General features: G+C 57.6%; 1 protein-coding gene across 1 annotated transcript in view; it reads left to right on the forward strand.

Moving 5' to 3' along the window:
- The window catches only part of TNS1 (tensin 1), a 169074-nt gene that overhangs the window by 47620 nt on the left and 97145 nt on the right, over positions 1 to 24309 (forward strand). The window contains exons 2-4 of the mRNA XM_014785286.2: positions 7974 to 8015; positions 20719 to 20760; positions 21590 to 21640. The gene's annotated coding sequence lies outside the window, so the exon portion shown is untranslated. The remainder of the gene's footprint in view (positions 1 to 7973; positions 8016 to 20718; positions 20761 to 21589; positions 21641 to 24309) is intronic.

Genomic DNA, 24309 nt, shown 5'->3' on the forward strand with positions numbered 1-24309 from the left:
GGCCAGTGAGGGGGCCTGAGAAGAGGGTCCGAGACAAGAGGGAGGACTGGGGAGAAGGGGGCCCTGCTGGAGCTTGGGGAGCAGGTTGATGGGTCCGTGGTCCAAGAGGCGTGTGGCCCAGAGGATTTCGGGTGCGGGGTGGGGCGAGGGGCCTGGGGGCAGTGCCCCGAGCTGGCCCTCCGGGACTCCCCTGTGTCTCATCGGCCCCAGGTTCTGAGTCAGAGCCTGTGCTGGGTCTGGGGAAAGGCCCAGGCCCCCTCCCTGCCCCCAGCTGGCCCCCTGGCTTACGAGGGGACTCTGGGCTGGGACATGGCCTCCCCCCTCAGCTCGGGGTGTCCCTGCGAACAGGCCCCTTCTTGCCTCCAGGAGCTTGATGCAGTTCCTCTCCTGGTGCCGAAGAGAACTCTATATAAGGGAAGGAAAGAGCCAGGCAGGCTGCGAGCAAGCTCTGGGGAGGACAGGCGGCCTGGAGGGGAGAACCCGGGCCTGGGAGGAAAAGGTGCTGGGGCAGTGGCCCCCCCCTCCAAGGACCCCCCTGCCCAGGGTCTGACGCTCAGCCTGCGAGGCCAACGTCTTGGAGCCATGCTGGGGCTCTGCCCCTAGGGCCCCTGGCCTTGTCCTCTGCCCCCCCATCCCCCGCCATTGCCATGGTGTTTGTTGAGCATCCCCAGGTCCTGAAGGGGGTGGTGCATGCTCGCCGCCCCCCTGGCTCCCAGGCCGTCCCTCGGTCCACTTGGCTGGCCCTCCCAGCCTGCCCTTGCCTGGCTCTCGGGGGCCGGCTGGGGCCTTCCTGATAGAGCCCGGTGGACTCGTAACGTGAACTCTGACGTGCTGGGCTGTCCACGGATGGGGGCATCTGGCTCTTTCCTCAGTCACGGGGGGGTCAGGCTGGATCCCTCTGGGATCATTGTCTAGATTATTCTTGAGCCCTCTGGTGTCACCTCCGTGACCGGGGCTCAGAGGATGGCTGCGTCCCGGCCGCCGGTTCCCTGAGCGGGGTCCAGAGGGTGAGCGGCAGCAGGCAGAGCTGTGGCAAGGTTGACCCGCTCTGTGAAGGGCGGGAAGGGAAGTTGGGGGACCGTCCACCCCTGGGAGTAGGGGACTGGTGCCTCCCAGGCTCTGGGTGTGGGAAGAAAAGTAGAGGCTGGAGGGGGGTTTGTCTAGATGTCTGTTTTGTTGGGGTGGGGATGAGGGGTCCTAGGTTTTAGGGTGCCTGATGGCCCCTTGTCTTGGCTTTGTGGCTCCTCCTCCCCTTTTTCCTTCCCCTCATTATTATTATTTAAAATTTTTATGTTATTTTTGTTTGGTGAGGAAGATTGGCCCTGAGCTAACATCTGTACCCATCTTGCTCTATTTTTTGTATGTGGGATGCCGTCACAGCATGGCTTGATGAGTGGTGTGTAGGTTCATACCACGCCCGGGATCCGAACCTGCAAACCCCAGGCCGCCGAAGCGGAGCGTGCGAACTTAACCACTACGCCACTGGGCCGGCCCTGCCTCATTGTTATTAATGTTACTGCACGTCTCTTGCATGTCTTATACCTCCCCACCCTTCACCTCTCCCTGGTCCTTCTCCTACTCAGGTGCCTTCAATGGCTCCCCAGTGCCAGCAGCCAAAAGTCTTACCTCCTTTGCTGGGCATTCAAAGTTGCCCATGGTCCAGCCTGGAAAGAGAGTTTGCAGCCAGCCTTCTTCCTTCATCTCCTTCAATATGCCCTTAAGTGCCCTCTCTTCCCCAGCCAAAGGGGGATCTTTTGACATGGGAAGCATTCTACCTCCACGCCTTGTTCCTGTGACTATTTCCACCTGCGACGCCCTCTCCCCATCTCCACCTTTCAGAACCTTATCTGCGTACCTAGTGAGCTCCAGACTCTGAGCGAGGCTTCTCGATGACAGTGACCATTGTGCCTCCTGCCCTCGTGGGGCTTACATGGGAAGCGGGTGAGACATAGAGCAGGCAAACGAAGGCCATGCATCCTGGAGGCCTGGCTCAGGTGCCCCCTCCTCCGTGGAGCCTGCCCGACACCCCTGACCGCCTTCAGTGCCCCCAGCCTCTGGCACCTCTGCCACAGTGAGTGCCTCATCTGGCCGTGGAGGCTGCGTGGCGTGCTGGGAAAAGTGGGTGTTGGAGTCAGGCAGGCCCAGGTGGCAGCCCTGGCACTGTCACTTGCTAGCCGTGCCATCTCCGATCTCACAAGATTGTTGAGGGGGCTGCCTGAGAGCCTGTAAGATGAGAATCCTAATAACCTACCTTGGGAGGTCATGACTGGAGGGATGTTATATACAGGTGCCCGGCACACAGTGTGCGTGCAGAGTATTTTAGCGACTGCCACTTCTGTTTCTGCCATTACTACTAGCTGTTCGACTTTGGGCACGTTGCTTAACTTCTCTGAACCTATTTACTGCCAAAACTTGTCAAGAAGACTAAATAAAAGACTGTGTATAAAGCACCCCGCTCATTGATACACAGTAGGTGATCTGCAAACCCCAGTTTCTTTCCCTTCCACCTGCCTTGTTGTGTCATTCGGGGTGGGGGCCTGGAATTGTTGTGGCGGGGATGTGAAGTGGGTGTCAGCAACAACTTCTCTGGAAACAACCCGAGTGTCCGTTGATGGATGGATGGATGAACTCAATGTGGTGTATTCACACAGTGGAATAGTATTCAGCCTTGAAAAGGATGCAGCTCTGATTCCTGCTGCATCGTGAATGAGTCTTGAAACATGCCCAGTGTGTTAGTTTCCTAGGGCCGCCGTAACCAAATACTGCACACTAGGCTTCAGCAACAGAAATGTATTTTCTCACAATTCTGGAGGCTGGGCGTCCAAGATGAAGGGGCCGGCAGGGTTGGTTTCCTCTGAGCCTCTCTCCTTGGTTTGGAGGCGGCCGCCTTCTCTCTGTGTCCTCACGTGGTTCTCCCTCTGTGGGTCTTGGTCTCTTCTTATAAGGACACCAGTCATATGGGATTAGGGCCACCTTAATGGCCTCGTTTTAACTTAATCACCTCTTTAAAGGCCCCATCTCTGAATACAGCCGTATTCTGAGGTACTAGGGTCAGGACTTCTACATTTGAATTTTGGGGGATATAATTCAGCCCATAACACTAAGTGAAATAAGCCAGACACAAAAAGGCAAATACCATGTGATTGCTCTTCTATGCGGTGCCTCGAATAGGCAGATTCATAGAGACAGAAGGTAGATTTGAGGTTACCAGGGGCTGGGGGTGGGGGAATGGGGAGTCAGTGTTTAATGAATGTGGGGTCTCTGTTTGGGATGATGGAAAGGTTCTGAAATGAATAGTCGCGATGAGTGTACAGCATCGCGAATGTACTTCATGCCACTGAATTGTACACTTAGAAGTGGTTAAAATGGTAAATTTTATGGTATGTACATTTTACTGCAATAAAAAAAGGGACTAGTGGGAGATGGAAAAAAAAAAGAACTCTTCTGCTCAGGATTGTATAAAATGCTGGAGTCAGAGACTCAAGTGGTTCTGGTCTTGGCTGCAGGCCAGCTGTCCCATCCAGCCCCCAGGCCAGGCGCATGTGGGTGTGGGGGCCCCTTTGGAGCCATGGGCAGGCTTAGGAGTCTGGGGTTTTAGGAGGCTGAGACCTGAGGATGGGAGTGTCGCCCAGCTGGGGACCAGGTCCTGCCACTTGCCCGGCAGTGAGGTGAGGGGGCAGCTAGGCGGCTGCTGGGTTCTCTCTTGCTCAGAGAGCAGCGCCTGGACCCCAGGGACCAAGACTTCACCTGCCGCTCGCTTCTTCCAGTCGATGGACCCCGGGCAAGTGTCATGACCTCTTGGAGCCTCCGTTTCTTCATCTGTGAAATGGGAGCAATATTACTTATTCTGTGGGTCTCAGAGAGACAGGCATATGCCTGGCGCACAGTAGGTGCTTACAAATGGCAGTGATTTTACCACTGGTGCTTATGGGTGCCTCCCTTCCTCAGGCCCTGAGTCTCTTGCATTCTTTCCACAAATGTTTAACGTGCACCTACTGTGTGCTGGACCAGCGTGGTGATGGAGATGTGCCCCCTGCCTCATGCTGCTTGTTTTCTGGAGGGGGAAGCAGGTTACAGACGAGGAGACAAACACATCTATAATGACAAATTGCGATTAGGTCGGCGAAGGCAGAGCTGAGTGCAGGAGAGGGAATATCGTGTGCGTGTAACTTATGGGAGTCAGGGAGGGTCTCTCCAGGGTGGCGGCGTGGAAGCCAGAGCCGCAGGGATGGGAAGGACCCGGCTATGCAGACAGCTGGGTTGGGAGCGTCCCAGGCAGAGGGAACAGCATTGGCAGAGACTCTGAGGAAGAACAGAGCAAGGTGTGTTGGAAGGACAGAGAGGGGCCCACCCCTTGCCTGTGGCTTCGAGTCCTGCACAAGGGGATGGGCACAGAATGACAGTGGAGAGGCAGGCAGGGGCCTGGTCGTGTGGGGAGCTCCCCCCTGGGCTCCTGTCTGGTGCTTTAGACCCTCGCGTCCTGGGGGAATCTCCAAGGGTGTGCCCTGCTATTGGCATTGTGCCCAGGGGCCTTTGAACTTCAGAAAATGCTAGTGGGAGGGGGGCTGATGGCTGCCAGGCGTCGGCCCGGTGTGGGCCTGGTCACACTGGCCTCCTGCCACACCCGCAGCTCTCTGCCTCGCAGGCTCCGGAGCAGACTGCTCTGCTGCAGGGGCCTTGGGCAAATCGGTACCCTTTCTGTCCTTGGCTTCTCATCTGTGAGATGGGGGTAGTCACAGTATCCACCCCAGGCAATTTCGATGGGGATCAAATGAGTCCAAGGAAGAGCTCAGGACTGTAACGGACACGGAGCTGTGCTCCATAAGCTTTCTGTTGCTGTGGTCCTTTAAATGGCCCTGTGGAAATCAGTGTTTACAGGAGAGTCGGCGTAGCAGAAAGGCAGGAGCGCGACTCTGTCTGGCGCCAGGCTGCTGGGTTTGCACCCTGGCTCCTCTGTTGGACGGCTTATTAACCTCTCTGTGCCTCAGTCTCCCCATCCAAGAAATGGGATGCTCGGGGTTGTTGGGAGAATTAAATGAGTTAATTTATGGAAAGTATGAACAACAGTCCCTGGCATATAGCAAGTGCACAGGGAGCCTTTGCTGCTCCATTTTTCAGAGTGGAAAGGTTGAGCATCAGCCCCCAGAGTGCAGATGGGTCACTGGAGGGGCACCAGGGGAAAGAGGCTTCCCCGAGGCCGACATCCTTGTCTGAGCCCTGGAATCCTGTGCTGCCAGCCCTGGGGAGGCGAATGGCTGACGGGCTGTCCTGGGAGCCCCTGTAGACACCCCAGAATCTGCCCCTTCTGCACAGGGAGGGTTCCTAGCTTGGGTCCCCAAGGAGCAGAGGGAGTGGTCACTGCTGACACCAGGAGTAAGAGGCCGTAGGGCACGGGCCCCAGAGTGGCAGGGGGCCCTGGCTCTCCCTGGCACATTCCAGGCTCCTGAGAGGGTGGCCAGGGGCCAGGGTGCCGGAGGGAAGGAGACAGCCTTTTAAGGAAACATTTCTCTGCTTGAAAAAAAAAAGGAGAGAGACAAGAAACACTGAAACGCACAACAAAGTTAGTGGGCTGGCTGGCCCGCTGGCCTGGAATGCACAGCTGTGGGCGGCCGGCGGAGGAGGCCGCTGGGGGGCAGCAGGCCACGAGGGGGCACCAAGCATCAGACCCTCTGACTGGGGGTCCACAGCTGCCCCTCAGATCTACATCCTTAGGGGGTGTGTCTGCCTCGGCGGACAGGGAAGGGAGCTGGGGTCCGGACAGCTGGGGCCCCATTCTTTCTACTGCCTTAGACTGGCGCTGGGAGAGAGGTCTGCCACTTGTCTTGGAGGACGCCTGTCCCTTCTGTCCGTGCCTCAAAATGTGTCCATAGCCCCCTCCCTCACTTCCCCAATCCCCAGTCCTGAATGGAGACTAGAAACCCACCCTCTTGTAACGGAGGGGGTGGTGATGGCATGGATGGGACTTGCCCACGTCTGGGAGGCCGTGACAGCAGCCGCAGCATCCCCCCATATTGTAGCTCGGTCCTGCATTCAGTTTCCCAGCCCTGCTCAGCTCCAGCTCCCAAGAAAGGAGCAGGGCAGGGCGCTGTCCTGCAGATTGACGCGTTCCCACCCAGGGCCCGGGGGACCTATGGGTGACAGAGGGAGTGGGGAAGGGAGACACTGGGGGCCTGGCCCTGTGAGGTTGAAACCTACAAGCCCCAGATTGGGGTTTGGGGCTGTGGGGTGAGGGGAGATGGGGAGGAGGCCACTACTAGATGCAGGCCTCCTGCCCTGAAGGTGCCTGGCAGGGGCAACAGTGTCCCCATGGCTGAGGCCTTGTCTCATGGGCAGGGCAGGCAAGGCACCCTGCGGGCTACAGCCACCTCCCGGACCGTCTCTTCCCTCCTGGTCTGTTCTCCTGGCACCCTCCACCCCACCTCTGCCCACTGATCAGCTGTGTGACCTTGGGCAAGTTTTTAACCTCTCTGTGCCCCTTGTATCTCAACTGGAGGTATAATAGGACCTACCTTATTGGGTTGTTGAAAGGATTAAATGAGTTAACATGAGTAGAGCATTGGTAATAGTGCCTGTCATATAGTACATATTCAATAAGTGCTAGATATTGTTCCTGTTTTTTTTGGCCTTATAGATGATTCTCCCAAGAGCCCTGGAGTAACAAGTACAGGGCGATAGATACCGAGGCTCAGCTCAGGCCTCTTTGCTGGAGCGTGAGTCGGGCAGGGAGGCTGCAGTGTAACTGGATGCAAACTCCCAGCCTCTCCTCCCCTTCCAGAGCTCGGGGCACACGGTCCCGCAGGCGTTATCTTCTTCTAGGCTGGTGTGTCAAGCTGGGGGGCCTTTGGGCTGGTCAGACGACAGAATGGGATCAGGTGGAGGGAGGGCCTGGCTGAGGGTGGCCTCTCTGAACAGCCAGCTCCAGCCGGGCTGTGGGTTGTCCCCATCACTGCTCCACTGGGGTGGCGGCTGGGGCAGGGAGGCAGCCACCCCAGCGGCCATCCATAGTTTGTGCCCAGACACCCTCATGTCCCAGGGAGAGCCTCCCCCTCTGTCCCCTCTGTGGGCCCCCTGCCTGGTGCTCGGGTCGGGAATTGGAGCCAAGATTGAGGTATGAGCTCCAAGAAAAACGTGTCCCAGCTAGAAATGAGGAACACTTTGAGTCTCTGATAAAGGCCCCTGCTAATTGTCAGGGCAGTGGTTTGGCTGCCCAGCCGGGGGGAAGAGGATGTTATCTCAGGATAGGGAGCCATCCAGCCCTCCACCCTCCCGCTCTGTCTGGAGGCCCAGGTTGCCCCCTGGACCCCCATCAGAGAGGAGGATGAGGGTGATGAGTAAAATAATAGCTCGCCCGTGGAGGGTGCTTTGCCCCTCAAGGCCTGCCACATGTATTAGCAATGTGGGCAGCTTTCTCTGGAAGGGCAGGGGCCCTTCACTAACCTGTTTCCCACGCGCTCTGGGAAATTCTGCCAGCTGTCTGCAGCTCTGACCTTTGGGCCAGATACCTTGGCATTGGGGAGAACGGAGAAGGTGACTTTTCCTTTTCTAGAGGTCTTAAACACGTTTTGAAAAAATTTAAAACCAATCTTACCATATTGTAGAAAACTTAGAACATAGAGCGAAAAAAAAAAAAATCCTTATTCTTTTCACCTTTCAACCTACTGTTGTTAAAATCCTGGTGCGTTGACCTCCGGTCTTTCAGCGTCTACCTATTTTTTACAGAATTTAAGAACCGTGCTGTGTGTTTCATTTTTGCCTTCTGCTGCTCCCCTCCCCTTGGAGCATTGTTGCCTAAGCATTTTTCCACGTTGCTGCATTGTCTGTCAGCCCAGTCTCAGACTGGAGGGTGTCAATGCATTGGGTTGAGGGAAGGGGTGTCTGGATGGAGGTGGGGGCCGTGGAAGGATCTTGGGAGGCCCTGGTTTTCTGTGGGGATGAAAGATGCTGACCTGGCCCTTTCTCTGTTCCTCCCACAGGTGGCTGCCCCCTGCATTCCTCCATCCAGCCATGAACTGGCGGTGAGTGACAGTCCCTGCCCTCCCAGCCCCTCCTCCCCTCTTTCCTTGGCTACCCGGCTACAGCTTACTTTAGACCCAGCATGCTGGTAGCCCCCATGGGTGCTGGGCCATTAGGTGAGGAGGAGGAGGGGGCCTCGTCCTGAGGCTGCAGCTGGACTGGAAGGAAATGAGTCATGAGGTCCCTTCTGATGAGAGGCAGGGCCTCTTATTTCAATCTGGAGACTTAAGTCCTTGGAACAACCCATAAAAGGGCATCTCGAGTGTCTCGAGGCCTGGCCAGGTGCCTGTTGTCCTGGGCTCACAGGACCAGGGGGGCGGCATCTCCTTCCCCCCGCCTGGCCCCGGGTCAGGTGCCCCTGGGCTGGAGGTGGGGGATGGACAGCCTGACCTCAGCGCTCATCCACCTGGGCTCACAGTCAGGTGGCCTGTTCCACCTCCGAGGCCCCTGGCTGAGTCTGCTTTCTACTCTCTCTCCATGTCCCTCTCTCCTGCCTCCCTCCCCCAATCAGGCTTCCAGAAAAGCACGGACAGGGGCAGGACTCTTGTGAGTTGTCCTCCTGCCTCTCCCCCTTCAGAGGCCCCTCCTGCTCCCCGCCCACCGGTTTGGAGGCAGGCAGGGCCCTGGAGGCTGGAGGGGAGGGGGTCTGCACACGTGCAGGTGCTGCATGAGTGCGTGTGTGCGTGAGTGCGTGTGTGCGTGTGTGCATGTGTGGGCTGGGCCCCTGTGGGCACAGTCCAGTCGGCGGGTGCAGAGGTGCCTGTGATGACGCTGATGGGGGTGGGCGTCTGGAGGAGGGGCCAGGGTGTCATGGGGCCCGGGCAGTTGCAGGTGTGTGCACACCTGTGTGGTGGCTTCCTCAGCCACCATGCTGGAATCTCAGTTGGGCCCCCTGCTCTCCTGCTCTCCTTCAACATCCCTTTGCTGTGTGACAATGGGCCCGTCCTGCCCTCTTTCTGGACCTCAGTTTCCCTTTCCGTCAAAGAGTGGGGTCGCACTGGATGCTCCCGGGGTCTTCTCAGGGCTGATAAGTGTCCCTTCCATTTAGCATCGTGGGCGGAATGAGATAAAGTATGGAAAGTACTGGTGACATAGACCCCCCGTGGACCGGAGCCTGTGGCCGCTCTCTCCGAGCTGTTTCCTTTCTTTGCAGGGGCCCCTCCTCCCTGGTCTCCTGGGCTCCGACCCTTCTGGGCCCCAGCTCTGCCCAGCTGTGCCGCTCCAGATGTGGGGTGTTATTCTCACGGAGCCCAGAGGAAGGTCATCTGACAGCGGCGGGGGGTGCCGCGGGGATGGGACCGGAGTGCAGGCCTGGCTTGGAGCTGCTGTGAGAAATCTCCGGGATGGTGGAGGGACAGCGGGGAGGGTGGGTGGGCGGGGGTGAGGAGGGGTGAGCGTCCGTCTCATCGTTCCAACCCCACTGCCCCCTCGCCGCTGGGAACAGGCTGTCCTTGGCTGGTCTAGGTCGGCTGGGGGGTCTGGGGTTTAGGAGCTCCAGGCAGAAGCCTGGGACTCTCGTGAGCTCTGTTTACATGAGGAGGGGTCAGAGGTCGGGATGAGAGGGAATAGGCTGGCATTCCAGTTGGAGGAGTCCTGCCCGCGCGAGGTCCTGGACGCTTCCCGTCTCTGGGATGCGCCCCACCTCTGCAGGGGGCTCTGACCTTCACAGGCGTTGGATCAGCCACCCCGTGGTGGAGGTTGTGCACAGAGGTTCCCCCACCCGAGTCAGAACCTGCCCCCCAGCTGTGGTCCAGAGCGAGGGAGTTAGGCTGCTTCTCTCTGGATCCGGCTCCCCCATCCCTGGCTGTGTGACCTTGGATGCATTGCTTAACCTCTCTGGACTTCAGTTTCCCCTCTTCAGGTTGGGAATTAGTAATAGTACCTACCCTGTAACGTTGTCAAGAGAATAAAAAGAGCAAATTAACCCGTTTAATTATTCTGTATTCATAACTCTCCAATGGCTGCCCACCTCACTTGGAGTAAAAGGCCGAGGTTCTTCCGTGGGCCTGCACAACCTTACAGGACAGGTTTCCTCTCTGACCTCACCTCCTTCTAGAAGCTCTCTCCCTTCCTCACGCTGCTCCAGCCACCTGGTCTTCTTGCTGGTCCTTGAACATACCAGGCACGATGCTGCCTCAGGGCCTTTGCACTTGCTGTTCCCTCTGCCTGGAACACTCTTCCTGCAGATACCTGCAAGGCTGTTTTCCTCCTCCCACTCTTACTCAAGTGTCAGCATTTCCCTTCCCCCAGTGACCCCATCTCCCTTCTCTGCTTTCTTTGCCCTTCAGCACAGATCACCGTCTGATACGCTATGCCTTTACTTACATATCTTGTTTAAGAGGCTGCCCCCAGGCCAGCATGTAAACTCCATGATGAGAAGGGATTTTTATCTGTTTATTGCTGTATCCCCACTGTCTGGCACACAATAGGAACTCAATACGTGTTTATTGAGTGGCTGGAAGAAAGGCCTTCTGCTGGATGCATGGTGCAGAAATAGAAAGGACCGCGTTCCTCTTACTCCCTGGCTTGCTGACGGGCGGTGGGGGTCTGCGGGGGGCCGGCCTCCAGCTGGAAGCTCTACTGTCCCAGGGAGTGGGACAGTGGCCCAGGGGAAGCCGGGAGAAAGTCTGGCTTCCCCAGAGCACTCAGCACCTGTTTCCTCACGGTGGCAGGCGAGGCGGGCGCTCCAAGCAGGTTCACGCGAGGAGGAAAGGGCGTCTGCGTCTCTCCTTCCTGTTCCATCTGCCGCCTGCCCTTCAGCTCCGCAGGCCTGGGGGCCGCCTCCCTGCCCCCTCCCCCTGGCCTCACACTATCTGTCTCTCTGTTTGTCCAGTTTTCTCCGTGTCCCCAGCCCTCCCTCTGGCCTTCTCACCCCATCTTGCTTAAATCCTGTCCCCCTGGGGTCGGGGCCCCTCATCCCGGGGCACAGGATTTCTGCCCAGCCTCTGGACTCTTGCTGGCCAACACACTTTCCAGCCTGTGCCAGGCCAGCCAGGGCAAAGTGGCTTAATCTTCAACCCGTGTTTTCATCTTACTCAACAGACGTTGCCCAAGGCCTTGGGTGGAAGGGTCCTAGGGTCACCTTCCTCCTGTGGGGTCCCCTGGCGGGGGGCAGGATGGAGCGGGGAGAGGGCTTGTTGGCCACGGCTGCTCCTGATCCTTGGAAAGAGCTGAAGCAGCTTTTCTCAACTTCTGAAAAATGAGAGTCGAAAGGAATTTCCCGAGGGTGCTAGCCAAGTGGAGTGGCCCCCGAGGTCGGCCAGACGTTGAGCCCTTCTGCGCATGTGGCCTGGCACCCGGGAGCCCTGGGCTGGGGAGCAACGTGTGGACACTGCTCCCCGTCCACGGGCCAGCCTCGTGGCTGGTGCTGCAGTGTCCTTGTGGAACAGTCGGAGGCGGGTGGGGGGTCTTCGGGGGAGGAGGTGAATGGGCAACGGGATGGCCAGGCTGCTTAGGGAAAAGTTAACCCTTGTGTGGAACTTTCTATTTGCTGACATTGTTCTGAAAGCTTTGCAAAAATGAACTTCTCTATTCTTCACAACGACGCAGTGAGGGAGGGGCTGTGATTACACCAACTTCACAGATGAAGAACTGAGGCTTAAGGCCACAGAGCTATTCAGAGGGGGACCTGGGATTCCGACTCAGCAGTCGGGCACCATCGTCCACCCTCGTAACCATTGATGATGACAAACGTCACTGTCACTTGCACAGCCCCTGTGGTTTCCGAAGCCCTTCCCCTGACAGTGGGCCACTCAGAGCCCACGCTGACTTGTGTGGAGGTCTGGGCGGGTGACGCTGGGTTGGCGGGAGGAGCACGTCGTGCAGAGGAGCAGCCGGGGCTCAGAAGAGGCAGGTGACTGGTTCATGGCCGCACAGCAGTGGGGCTGCGTCAGGAGAGGGGTGGTGGGTTCCTGGTTCTGCTGTCTCTCTGGATATCCTGAGTGCTTGCTGCTGATGTCAGTATTGATGCAGCCAGGTGGACTTCTCCCAGACTTCTTCTAAACAGCGCCAACCACGAGTCCACCTAGCCAGCTTCTCTGTTTGCTGGCGGGCCTGGGACTTAGAGGAGGGTCTGTCCTCCATCTGCCTGCATCCATCCTACCAGCAAATGTCTCTGAGGGCCTCCCTGTGCCGGGCACTGTTCTAATGCTGGGGCTGCCAGGCCGTCCAGAAGGCAGGTTGGGATGGAGTAGGCACGGAGCCACAGAGAACTTTAGATCCATCTAGTCCATTCCTGCTCTTTTTCAGGTAAGGAAACTGAGGCCTTGGGAGTTTTTTTTTTTTGACTCATTTTTTTTTTTTTAAATTGTGGTAAAATACACATAACATGAAATTGACCATTTTAACCATTCTTTGAGTGCAGTCAGTGGTATTAAGTACATTCACGTCATTGTGTAACTGTCACCCATCTATCTCCAGAACCTTTTCATCTTGTAAAATGAAAAATTCTGTACCCATTAAACAATAACTCCCCATTCCCCCCACTCCCTGGCAACCACCATCCTATTTTCTCTCTCTACGAATTTGATGACTCTAAGTATCTCATACACTATTTGTCCTTTTGTGACTGGCTTATTTCACTCAGCATAATGTCCTCAAGGGTCATCCATGTTGTAGCACGTATCAACATTTCCTTCCTTTTTAAGGCTGAATAATATTGCATCATATGGATGTACCACATTTTGCTTATCCATTCATCTGTCAGTGGACACTTGGGTTACTTCCACATTTTGGCTATTGTGAATGCTGCTGCTATGAACATGGGTGTATAAATATCTCTTTGAACCTCTGATTTCAGTTCTTTTTGGTATATACCCAGAAGTGGGATTGCTGGATTATACAGTAATTCTATTTTTGATTTTTTTTTTTGAGGAACCACCATACTGTTTTCCACAGTGGCTATACCATTTTATATTCCAACCCATAGTGCACAAAGGTTCTGATTTCTCCACATCCTGGCCAGAACTCTTTCTTTTCTGTTTTTTTGATAGTAGCCATCCTAATTGGCGTGAGGTCGTGGCCATGAGATTTTGAAATGACTTTCCCAGGGCGCCCCAGTGTCAGGTCTGGGGCCAGAAGGCACCAGGCTGCCTTGGGGAAGAAGAGAAGGGTGTGATGTTCACTGGTCTGGAGGAGCGTGGAGCCCCGCCCCCTGATCCCGCCATCTTGCTCTCCATCAAGGAGAGCGGCTAGTAGTCTCTTCGGTTAGTTGGAACTCAAGGCCCTGGTGAATTTCCTGCTGGGGCACTGAGTGGGCTGTGGGGGCTATCTCTGCAGTTCCTGGAAAATGGAGCAATGCCAGGAGAGATGAGCCTGAGAGAGCCCTGATTTTCAAAGGAGAGGGCAAACTCTGGGCGTTCTGTTCCAAAGAGGATTCTGAAGGGGAATCCCAGACTGGCAAGGGAGGTCAGAAATCCCACTTTGTGCAACGCCTGAGGCTGCTTAGTCTGGAGAGGGAAAATATGGGGCAGGCGCAGAATGGGGGTGAGAATGTTTGAAGGACAAATTGGCTTATTTTCTCCGAAGTAGAATGTGGTAGATGGAGTTTCTTAAGAAGAAGAGGAGATTTGGGTGTAAAGAAAGGCTTTCTAGCGTCTCAAATGGCCCAGTGGTTCTGCCTGGGGGACCTGACGTCTGTCATGGGAACACATACTCACCGACACCTGTTAGGGCGGGTGCTGATGGCAGGTTCCCTCCCTGGGGGGGACGCAGGTGGCAGTCCTCGTGGCCCACTGAGGTCCTGAGCTTGGGCTGGGCTGTGAAGGGACGTGGTCCTGGAGGTCAGGTCATCCCCTGGGACCCCCACTGGGAGAGGCCCAAGTCGGGTGAAGGGCCCTGCCCTGGGGGAACCTGTTCAGTGGGGATGAGAGAGAAAATATTGTGGAAACCAATTAGTGCCCGACTCGAGGGGTCCGACCAGAAGTAGCCTTGGGGTCCAGGGAAGGAAACAATCATTTGTGCTGTGATGGTTGAGGAAGTCCGCCTCCTGTTCCAAGACCAGTTTAGTAAGATTTGAGCAAATGGAAGAGAGGAGGGAAGAAGGTGGCAGGGCTGAAACAGAGCCGGTAGAGCCTTGGTGCAAATTCCCAAGCCTTACTGGGGCCGGGGCAAATCCAGTATAAATATTTTTGGCCAGTGTGTCGTTGCTGGGGGGTTGAGGGGGCCAGGCAATCTTGTCTCACCTGGGCCGGAACACATCCTTGGTGGCCCCAGCTGGGCTGCTGGTGGGAACAGCGTGAGTGCGGGAATGGAATGGTGGGCAGTGAGATGTGAGCAGAGGCTGCAGACAGAGGAGAGAGGGGAAGGCAGGGGAGTCTGCCCCAGGAGGAAGGGGCCAGGGAAGGGAGGAGTCCAAAAGCCAGGCTGGGGAACTTGAACTTGATGAGTCGAGCACTAAGGGCCGTTACGGGTGCTTGAGTGGGGAAGTGGCCCAAAGCAGGATTTGAGAGCCCGGACTCTGCTGCCAGCTGTGGGGTGTGGCCCGGCGGTGACGGGGCTGCCGGGAGGAGGGCTGGGTACACAGGCGAGGCTGGTGCAGGTGTTCAGTGTGGGGTGGAGAGGATTTGAGCAAGGGTAGCCAGAGGGGCGTGCCCTGGCTGAGGGGGGCGGAGCAGCATCCAAGGGGGATCGTGGCAGGAGGGGGCGCGAGATATTCCAGCCTGGCCCGGGGCCAGCCAGGTGAGCGCGTGCGGGCCGGTTGAGGGTGTCTGCAGTTGCTCAGCCTCAGCCAGGAGTTGAGTGCTGAGTCCCTTGGGGTGAATTGGGGGCCGGGCTGAGGACAGGAGTGGGCTTGCCCAGGCCCCTCCCCTGGGGGTGCGGGAAGATCAGGCGTCACATTCCACTTAGTCACTTGCAGCCTGTTCTTCATCTCTGGTGGCCTCGGCCTGCCCGGGAGAGGATGTGGCCCCTGGAGCAACTTCACTCGCGGGACCCAGGCCGCCAGCTGTCCGCCCACCCTGTACGGGCCCAGCCCTCCCTCCAGCCCTTTGCCCTCAGTGCTGATGCCCCTTCCCAGGATGGAGGCAAATAACGCAGGGCGAGGGGTGAATGCCGGCTTTGAGGGGCAGGCCTGAGCTTGAATGGAGCAGGCCGACCTCCCCGGAAACTGTTTCCTCGTTTGCCAAGAGGAGTTCCGAGTGCTCCTTCTGCGGCTGCTGGTTACCATCACACTGATGGGCCCCCCGGAGGGGCCGTGGGGTCTGTCATGTGCCATCCCTGCCACGCCCCTCTAAGTGCCCCGTCAGTGGCGCTTCCCTGCTCTTCCCGTCTGCTTTCAGCCCCTCCCTCCATCTGCTCAGGGTTCTATTTTTGGAACAAGTGAGCCTGGAATAACTTGCTCCGGGTCCTGGGGCCGAGGACGTTCCGGCCCCACCAGCCCTGCAGCCAGCTCCCCTCCCCTCCTGCTAGGCGGCTCGGCCCGTGACCTCACAGTTCTTGGAGATGGCAGTAGATGTGATGTCATGGGGTCTTTTGTGGCCCGAAAAACTGCCCAGATTCCAGGCCTCCCAGGGGGCAAGAGTGGGGAGGCCTGGAGGGGGAAGGGGGGAGGGTGTGAGGAATTTCTGGACGGAATGTTCCTCCGGAGGCTGAGTCCGCATTCTGCGCCAGCCCCCCTCCCCCCAGCCCCGGGCTTGGGCACCTCCCCCCACCGGCTATGGCCCTCTGCCTTTTCCTTCCTCCAAAACAGCAGCCCACAAATACATTTTTTCCCAGCCCACCCTCCCTGCAGGCCACCGACGTGTCCCACTGCCCGAACCTCCCAGCAGCCATTCCCACCACCCCCAGCCTCTGCAGGGTGGCCTCTCCTAGGCCCACATGGTTGGGGGTGGGTTCATGCATGCATGGAGAGGGCATGCATGTCTTTTTTTGGAAAAAAATTGAGGAAAGGATGTGTAGCTTCCCTTATCCACCCTGTGGTTCGCAACCCCTCACATTCAGGAAGTTCTCTCTGATGTCTGATCTCAGTCTCTCCTGCTGCAGCCCGTTTCCTCCTCTTCCTATGGAAGTGTAGTGAAGAAGTCTCTTCCTCCTGAGGACCTGAGACAATTAGTCTTGAAGTCGCAGAAAACTTGTTCCCAACAGGAGGGCAGTTGATTAAGAATAAGAGAGACTGAATGAAGACCGTCTCCAGGAGAGGAGACAGAGCACAAAGGGATGAAAGGATCAGGGTTCAGATCCCAGCTCTCCTACCTGCTGGCTGGGTAACCTTGGGCAAGTTATTTCATCTCTCAGACCCTCAGTCTCCTCAGCTATAAAATGGGGTAGTGCTTACCTTGTGAGCATTGGTTGTGAGGGTTGAGGATCCTGAAGGCAAGAGCTTAATACCCTGCCCAGGGCACCATTAGCCCCTAAGGAGTAATTGTTGTCATCGTGTTGACATTATGGAGAGGTATCTCCCCACCAGGGCGGGGAAGAGGTAAGGCAGGTGAGGCACCTAGGGGGCAATGTGAGGGGGCGTTGCTCTCGGGGTTTGCACATACACTTTCAGCACCCTGAGAGGGAATGCCTCCCCACATTTCCTGCCCTAAGCGCCTCACCCTCGTCCCTGCCCTGCTTCAGTCTCCCGGGTTTGAGACCCCAGAGCAGAGTCGTCCACGATGAGCAAGGCTTGGCTGCCAAGTGACACTAGATCGAAACCCTGGCCCCTGCTCACGGGCTGGATTCCGGTTGTCCCGTTTGGGGGCAGGCGGGGTCCTGCAAGACCCCCAGTGGGGCTGTGAGTCAACTGCCCTCAGCTTTGGGGAGCCCGGGTCCTTAAGATCCAGGTTTGGTCCTGGGACTGGGCAGTGGGTGGGGCCAGATGGGGGGTGCCAGCCCTGTCCACGCTCCCTCTGCTGTATCCTCTGCAGCTGAGCCTGACGGGGAAGGAGGGGAGGAGCCTGCAGCGAGGCACCCGGCTAACCCTGCCCACAGGCTGGCTGAGGCCTGGGGCGAGGGGCCGCCAGGTGAGCTCAACAGGGGGCTTTTCAAGACCCGGTCACCAGCCCCACTCCTGCCATGAACCTCATTGTGAAAGGCCGGGCGAGTCATACCTCTGTGCACCTCAGTTTCCCCATCTGTGAAGAACATCAGAGCTGATGTTCTGAGGAGCGGTGTGCAAGGACGGGGTGTGTGTGTGTGTGTGTGTGTGTGTGTGTGTGTTGGGTGTAGGAAGGTCCTGACCAAAATCTAAGCAAAGATGGAGATCAGGGGCTGTGGTTCCAGCGGGTCCCTGGAGGTCCAGCTGTATTGTCAATGATCAGCATGGTTGGGGGGCCCGGGAAGGGATGAGGGGCTCTCTTGGTTAATTCACTCACTAGATATTTTCTGAGGGCCTGCGGTGTGTTAGGCACAGCTCTAGGCTCTAGGGGTCATGGGAACTTACATTTTAGTGGGAGAGGCAGAAACTAAATGAGATAAGTGAGTAACATATATAGTGTGTTGGGGAGTGATCAGTTCTAAGAAGAAAAATAAACCAGGGAAAGTGTGTGTGTGCGCGTGTGTCTGCATGCTGAAGGTAGGGTGACAGCCGAGGTCTGGTGGGTCTGCCAGCCATTGGATTTCTGGGGCTGCTGCCTCGGGAGGCCACAGCTCAGGGTGGCCTAGGGGCTTCCCTGTAGCAAACCCAAGCCCACCTACAGGGCCTGGGGCGGGGGCGGCCTCACGGGGGACCCTGCCCTCCTGTTCCCAGTCCCTTGGCTCTTTCAATTCCCAGTAGCCCTGGGAGCTGGCGGCGCCTGGGAAACAGAGAGGCAGGACTTCAGTCCTGGGAGATTGGGGTGGAGGGGCGGGGTGGGGAGCCTGCTGGGCCATGTTTGCAAACACTGCAGTGGGGTTCAGGTCAGGAGAGGTTTTTGGAAATTTTTAGCTCCTCAGAAAGCATCTCGACCAGTAAGTTGGAGGCGTCCGATGGCTGGCCTGTGGCCGGCCTCCAGCTGGCCCCGGGGGAGGGTGGGGGCAGAGGGGCTGGTGCTCAGCTGATGCTGGCAGGAGGCAAGCTTCTCTTGACTGCTGAGGCCTGTGGTTTCTAATATTGATTCCGACTCCCTGGGCTGCACTGTGCCAGACCCGGGAGGGGTGGGGCGGGAGGGTCAAGGTGGGGCAGGGCTGGCCAGGAGAGGGCCTGGGCCTTGGGAGTGGGCGGGGCGGAGATGATAAAGAATAGCAACATTTATCAAGAGCTTCCTAAGTCCCAGGCCCTGTTCTAAGTGCTCTGTGTGCTTGTCTCCTTGGAGTCTCTCAAAATCGCGCCACAGGCCTGTGGCCGAGCGGCCGGCCGGTGGCCTGCTTGAGGTCGCACAGTTCCTGGTAGGGAGAGTCAGGACACGGCCGGTGGTTGCTGCTGGTGCTGGTCGCTTAGACCAGTGGTTTTCAGTGTCATCCCCGGACCTGGACACCTGTTAGAAATGCACGTTCTCGGGTCCCACTGTGGGTCTCCTGGAGCAGACCCCCCAGGGGGGCCTGGCCGCCTGTGTGTCACCAGCCCTGCAGGTGATTCTGGGGCACACTCTGCTCTGCCAAGAGTCGGGGTCTCCTAGGAGGCTGGGTCTTTGTCTCCAGCTTCCCCATCCCACCCATTTCTGTCCTTCCTGAACCCCCCTGTCTAGGGGTGCTGGTTAAGCAGACTGTTGAGAGTGAGGACTTGGGAGTTGGGAGATCTGGGTTCGAATCTCAGTTCTGCTGCGTAGACTCTGCACTAGAAGGTCCCTGTGATCTGCCCTCCAGGAGCCCTCCTCCCCACGGAGACCAGAGCCGCTCAGAGAGGAGGCGGTTGGGCCATCCTGCCCAGCCCACGGGCTCCATGGGGGCGTCACAGAGCCCTGGACCAGCGGAGGCAGGCGGGGGTCAGAGGGCGGGGGTGGCTGGCGCTGTGGCGGAGGACTCCCCTGGGTGGGGCCGGGGGGGTGGTTGGAGGCTGAGGGGGGAACCTGGTCCCGATGAGCGGCGGCTCCTGGAGCTCAGTCTGGGGCAGAGATCCCTGGGGATTTCCCGGTGGGCTCATCTGCCCCCTGCCCAGTGGCCTACCGCTCAGAAGTGGGGGCTCCGGAAGGTGGCTGGATGAGCATTGGGACTGGGCTGGGAGGGGACAGAGTGTGGCCTCTTTATTCCTCCTCCAGACCATCCTCAGACTCTAAGGGGACCGACCTGGGGGCTGGCTGAGCTGCCTCATCGCCTCCTACCCCATTCCTGGACCTCGTCCTCCCTCAACCGTCCCGACTGCCTTGGCCCTAAGCTACTCGGGAGGTTTTATCCCCTGGAAGGAAGTTTTGGCCTCAGCCTCCCGTCTTCCAGGAAGCAGGGGTAAAGGCTGGGCTGTTTCCAGAAAGAGCTCTCCTGCCTTCTGCTCAGCGCCTCTCTTCCTCTGTGCCGTCTTGGCGCAGTTCTCCTCCCAGATGCTAGAACCTTTCAGAGGCCATTCTGTCCATCCCCCTGTCTTCACACCTGAACAGCTCACCCCTCAGGTGCAGGGATGGGATTGGGGCAGGTGCTTCCTGTTCTTACCCTGGTCCACGCTCATCTCAGCAAAGATGTTAGCCTTGACAGTCGTGCTCGTGTCCTTCTGCGTGACTCCAGGGCCCCTCTGACCACCTCACTGAGTTCGGAACGGAGCCCTAGTGACTGCGGTCGGGACGTGGACTTGGAACGGGAAGTTTCTCTCCTGTTATGGGGGGGTCCGAGGAGCCCCCTTCTTGGGATGCTTTTAGCAGGAAGCACCTCTGTTGGTCTGGGCAGGGGAAGGATGGCACGGGGTGAGGGACAGGATCAGATCCCAGGTGTTTATTGATGACCCGCTGTGCATGAATCGCACTCCCTGGCAGGAGGGATGTGGGAACCGAGTTGGTAAAAATGCTGCTTTGAATTTGTTTTGGAGGCAGGTGGGAGAAAAATTACAAATAAAACAATAGTTGAGGAACAAGACATATACCCACGATGAGAACGAGATTGTTTATATGCGAAAGACCAGATAAGTAGCCCAGACCGCTTCTGAGGTGGGAGAGAGAGTCTCCCTTGCTGGGGAGTGCAGGGAGGGCTTCATGGAGGAGGAGAGCTTGTAGGAAAAGAGGGAAAGCCATTCCACAAGCCAAGGCCTGGATGTGGGAATAAGCAAGGGAGTTTGAGGGCAGGTCCGGATGGAGCAGAGCTTTTGGGCATGGAAATCGAGGTCTGCGAGGGGCAAGGGCCAGTGGTGGGGGGCCTTGAAAGCCCACTGAGGAGTTAGGACCCCTGCAGGCCTTGCATCCTGGCTACTGTGATTTCACACAAGGCCTGTGAAGCACAGAGCCCCAAGATGGGGTTCAGATCCTGTTGTTCCCATCAGTAGTCGATGACTTGGGGCACTCATTTAACCTCTTATCTGTAAAGTGGGGCTCAAAGGCAGTGATGGCACCGACTTGGGGTTCTTGTGAATAAATGCACCGCTGTTGGTGAAAACCCCCAGTGTAGGACGAGAACCCTTACTTGCTTCGGGGGTCAGCGACTGTCCGAGCCAGAGGCCTTGGTGAGGTTTGTCGAGCTGGGTGGTTCTAGTACCAACAGGATTGTTTCTCGTTTTCCAAACTCTGACCCCCAAGCTTGGACCAGCCAGGTTCTGTCTGAGTCTTGGGTTGGCATCATTGGCCTTGCCTCAGGAGGCGTTCTGCCCGCCCGGCCACCAGCCCTGGGGACGGAGCCAATCCGGGGACATGTGCCCTGAGGCCTCACACTGTCTTCTCCATTTGTCCGCAGCCCGTCAACACGGAGAGTGCACCGAAGAATGTAGTGGACACGGTGAGTGACAGCAGATGGCGGGCTGGCGGGGGACGGCCTGGGGACGCTGGAAGGCAGAAGGTGGATTTGGGGGAAAGTGGACAGAGGTGTTTGGGGACTTCCTTCTGGAGTAGACATGGGGAACGTGGGGGGCGTGGTGGGGATGTGGGTCGTCGGGAGCCTGGCATCTGACCGTCCCTGTGTGTTAGGAAATGGATTGCTGGAGAACCAGGCCGGCGGAGAGGGAGAGGCAGGGGTGGGGGCCGAGAGGGAGAGGCTGGTGGTTAAATGTGGGCTTCTTTATTAAATATGTAGAATGTGAGAAAGCTGGGCAGATCTTTCCAAACAGATCTTTCTGACTTAGCAGAGAGACACTTTCCTGGAGGCTGCATGGAGGAGGAGGGGAAGAAAGTGGGTGGGTCATGCAGTGAGTGGGGAAACTGAGGTCAGCAGCCGAGAGGCGTCTCCTGGCAGTGGCCGGCACGGAATAACGGGCTTGGAGATGGAGGGCTTGGGTTCAAATCCTGACTCCTTCAAGGTTCTAGCTGTGTGACTGCAGGCAAGTCATGAGCCTCTCTGTGCCCCAGTTTTCTTGTCTGCAGAATGGGACTAATAATATCTCCTATAGGAGGGGTCGTGAGCCACAAAGGAGAGGGTGTGGTTAGCTCTGAGGGGCCTTTAGTGGATAAAGAAATGTTAAACAACCAAGTCCCCTCCCAGACCCCTCTCCCCTGGCCCCTGCCTACCCCCGCACCCCCTCACCCCTGCCAACCGCAGCCGGTGAAAGACCTGGAGCCTTTGGATGACTTTCCCGGGCTCCCCGCTCTGACTGCCTTTTCTCTGTCTCCAGGGAGAAGGAGCCTTCCGGGGTGGAAGCACAGGGAAAAGCCTTGAGGAAGACGTGAGTATGGGCAGGGGAGGAGAAGGATGTGGCAGGCCTTCGTGCCCAGGGGGTGGGGAGAGATGGATGATGTCTCCCACCTGTCTTGTTTGGGGGGGCTCCCTTGCCTCCTCTCCAGAAGGCCCGGCAGGGGTGCTCAGATCGATTGCTGGGCAGGCGGAGCAGGGTAGGAGGGGCTGGGAGGGTGAGCAGGCCCCCGTTTCCTTACGCACTGGGCCTCCGCACTCGGCCTCCGTCGTGGCTTTGGCCTCCGGCTCAGCTGGATCCAGAGCTCCTTTGCCATCACTTTGCCAGACCTCAGGGCTCCAGGGGGCGGAGGGAGGAGAGAGAGGGCGTGCCCTGCGAGCCTGGCTTGGTGGTGAGCAGTCACCAAGGTAAGGAAAGGGGGGTGGGCAATACCGCAGCAAGAGGGACTCAGGGCAGAGAAGAAGAGGGACTCCCGGGCTCTTAGAGGCTCAGCAGACCTTGGGGAATTGCAGGCTCTGCTTCTTTGGAGAGAGGAGTCTTTGAAAATGGCAGAAGCCTTTCTGTGGCTTAAATGCCATTGATTCGGAGGGAAGCTGGAAGATGGGCCGGCTGGTCCCCCTGGGCTCCCCCTGCCATGCATTTTTGCTGGGGGGCAGTGGGCAAATTCCTTACATGGAGGGACCCCAGAGGAGGGCAGAGGGGCTCTCCCGGGACCCTGCTTTGAGCAGTGCTTGTATCTGGGCTGGTCCTCACACCCCAGGGAAGGATGTCTGACACAGTTGGGCCTTTCTCTTTCTCCCTCACCCTTCTCTGACAATTGCCCCTGCGCGGGCCTCTCCATGCTCGCCCGCTCTGATCTGCAGAGGAACAGGGAGTGGTTTTGGCGGTTGGCAAGGGGGGAGCTGTTGATGGCATGAGGCCCTATCATCTGACAGCTGCCTGACCCACAGTGGGGAGGGCCCCAGAGGGAGGTGCTGGGGAGCAGGAGGCAGCTCCTGCAGGCGGCCGCACTTCTGCGGTGAGCCCACTTGCCACTGCCTCATTGCCCGGGGACAGCCCTGCACGGCCAGCCCTGCAAGGTGGAGGGTCCCTGGGGCCGCCCGGGGCCCTCCAGGAGGAACAGGAGCATGGCTCTCAAATTAGTGGGGAAGGCTCTGTTCAAGGTATGTGCGGGTCCTGTGGGCGTGGACTACACCTGTTGGGGAGGGACCTTTGTCCGAGCTTGTGATGTTTCTGGGGCTGGGGTGCAGGATAGAAATTAATTTTTTGTGTGTGCCTGCTGCTGAGGATTAACTAGCTTAATATACACAAAGCACACAATATGTGCTCAATAAACATTAGCCATTCTTACTACTGTTATTTTGTCTAAGGGCCAGGAGCTGGGCTGGGTGTTTTTGGTCCCCGTGACACCGCCCATGGCAGATGCTATGGACCCATTTTATAGATCAGGAAACAGAGGCTTGAAGGGGCTCAATGAGCTGATGAAGGCCTTCTCCATCCCTTCCTGGGACCGCTGCTTGGCTCTGGTGTTATCTAGGGCTCCCAACCCTTGGCTGGGGGACAAGATGATGGTGCGGGAACCACACCTTTTAGCCAATGGTCTGGACACTCTTATAAGCCGACTCCTGGAGCTGCTGTTCCCACAACCCCAGCCTGGGCCTGACAGATCTTATAAGGGAAAGTGCAGCAAGAGAGAGTGAAGTGAGACATCATGAAGAACTTTTTGATGCGAGGGTGTGTATGACTTTGGTCCTGGGGAGGAAAGAGTTGTCCGTTTAGTTGGGACTAGAGGTTTATTTTAGGAGAAAGTTTTGTTGCTCTGGCATGAATGTGTGTGTGTCTATGTGTGTCATAAGGCTGGTGTCTTGTCTGGACATGGGAGGAGGGACAAGATGAGTTTTGGTCTAGTTAGTCTAGTTAAAGGAGTGCGAAAGGCTGAACAAGCGAGCAGATTCCAGCATGGCCTGCGTACCGCCAAGGAGGAGAGAAAGCCTAATTTTTAAGGTTCCCAGGCACCTGTCCCACGTGGGCAGACCCCAGGGTCCCTAAGTCGGTCCCCTTCCCAGCCACGGGCCCCCTGCAGTCTGCCCGGGTGAGGAGACCCATGTTCGAGGCGGCACGGCTGCTGCCCTGGGCCTGCTGCTGTGATAATGTGCCTGTTTGTTGAGCTGTTTTCCTGTCTCTGGCCTGCGGCCCAGGACTCACGGCCGGAATGGCTGTTTTCCTCTGACGGGGCTGGTGTGGAGCGGAGTTTGTGGATGGTGTGCTGTGTCGCACTTTGTTTTGGAAAAATCCAGGCTGGTGGGCAGGAAGGAGAGAGGAAGGGGTGTGGCTGCAGGGGCCAGTGTGGGAGGGAGGGGGTGGCCGGAGCCCCCAGGGGAGACGCTGGAATGGGGCTGGGCCCCTGACGTAGGTTGGTCACCAATCTCTGGCTGCCTGACACAGCCCCTGGTGTTGCTCACAGACCCTCCTCCCAGCTTTGCTCCCTGGGGACTGGGGCTCAGGAAACGGCTTTTCTTTTGGTCCGGAGCTGCTGTGTTTGGTCTGTGGACCTCAAAGGAAGGCAGGACTCTTCCCACACAGTCGTTCTCTGAACCAACCCCGCCCAGGTCCTGGGGTTCCCGCTCCTTGCTGCACTGCGGAGAAGAATGCGGCGAATAACGGAGCCTAGGGTTGCAGACCTTGAGCCGCTCGAGAGTGTC

The sequence above is a fragment of the Ceratotherium simum genome, chromosome 37 (assembly GCF_057802395.1).
Source record: "Ceratotherium simum simum isolate JZ-2026a chromosome 37, ASM5780239v1, whole genome shotgun sequence".
NCBI classification, from domain to species: domain Eukaryota; kingdom Metazoa; phylum Chordata; class Mammalia; order Perissodactyla; family Rhinocerotidae; genus Ceratotherium; species Ceratotherium simum.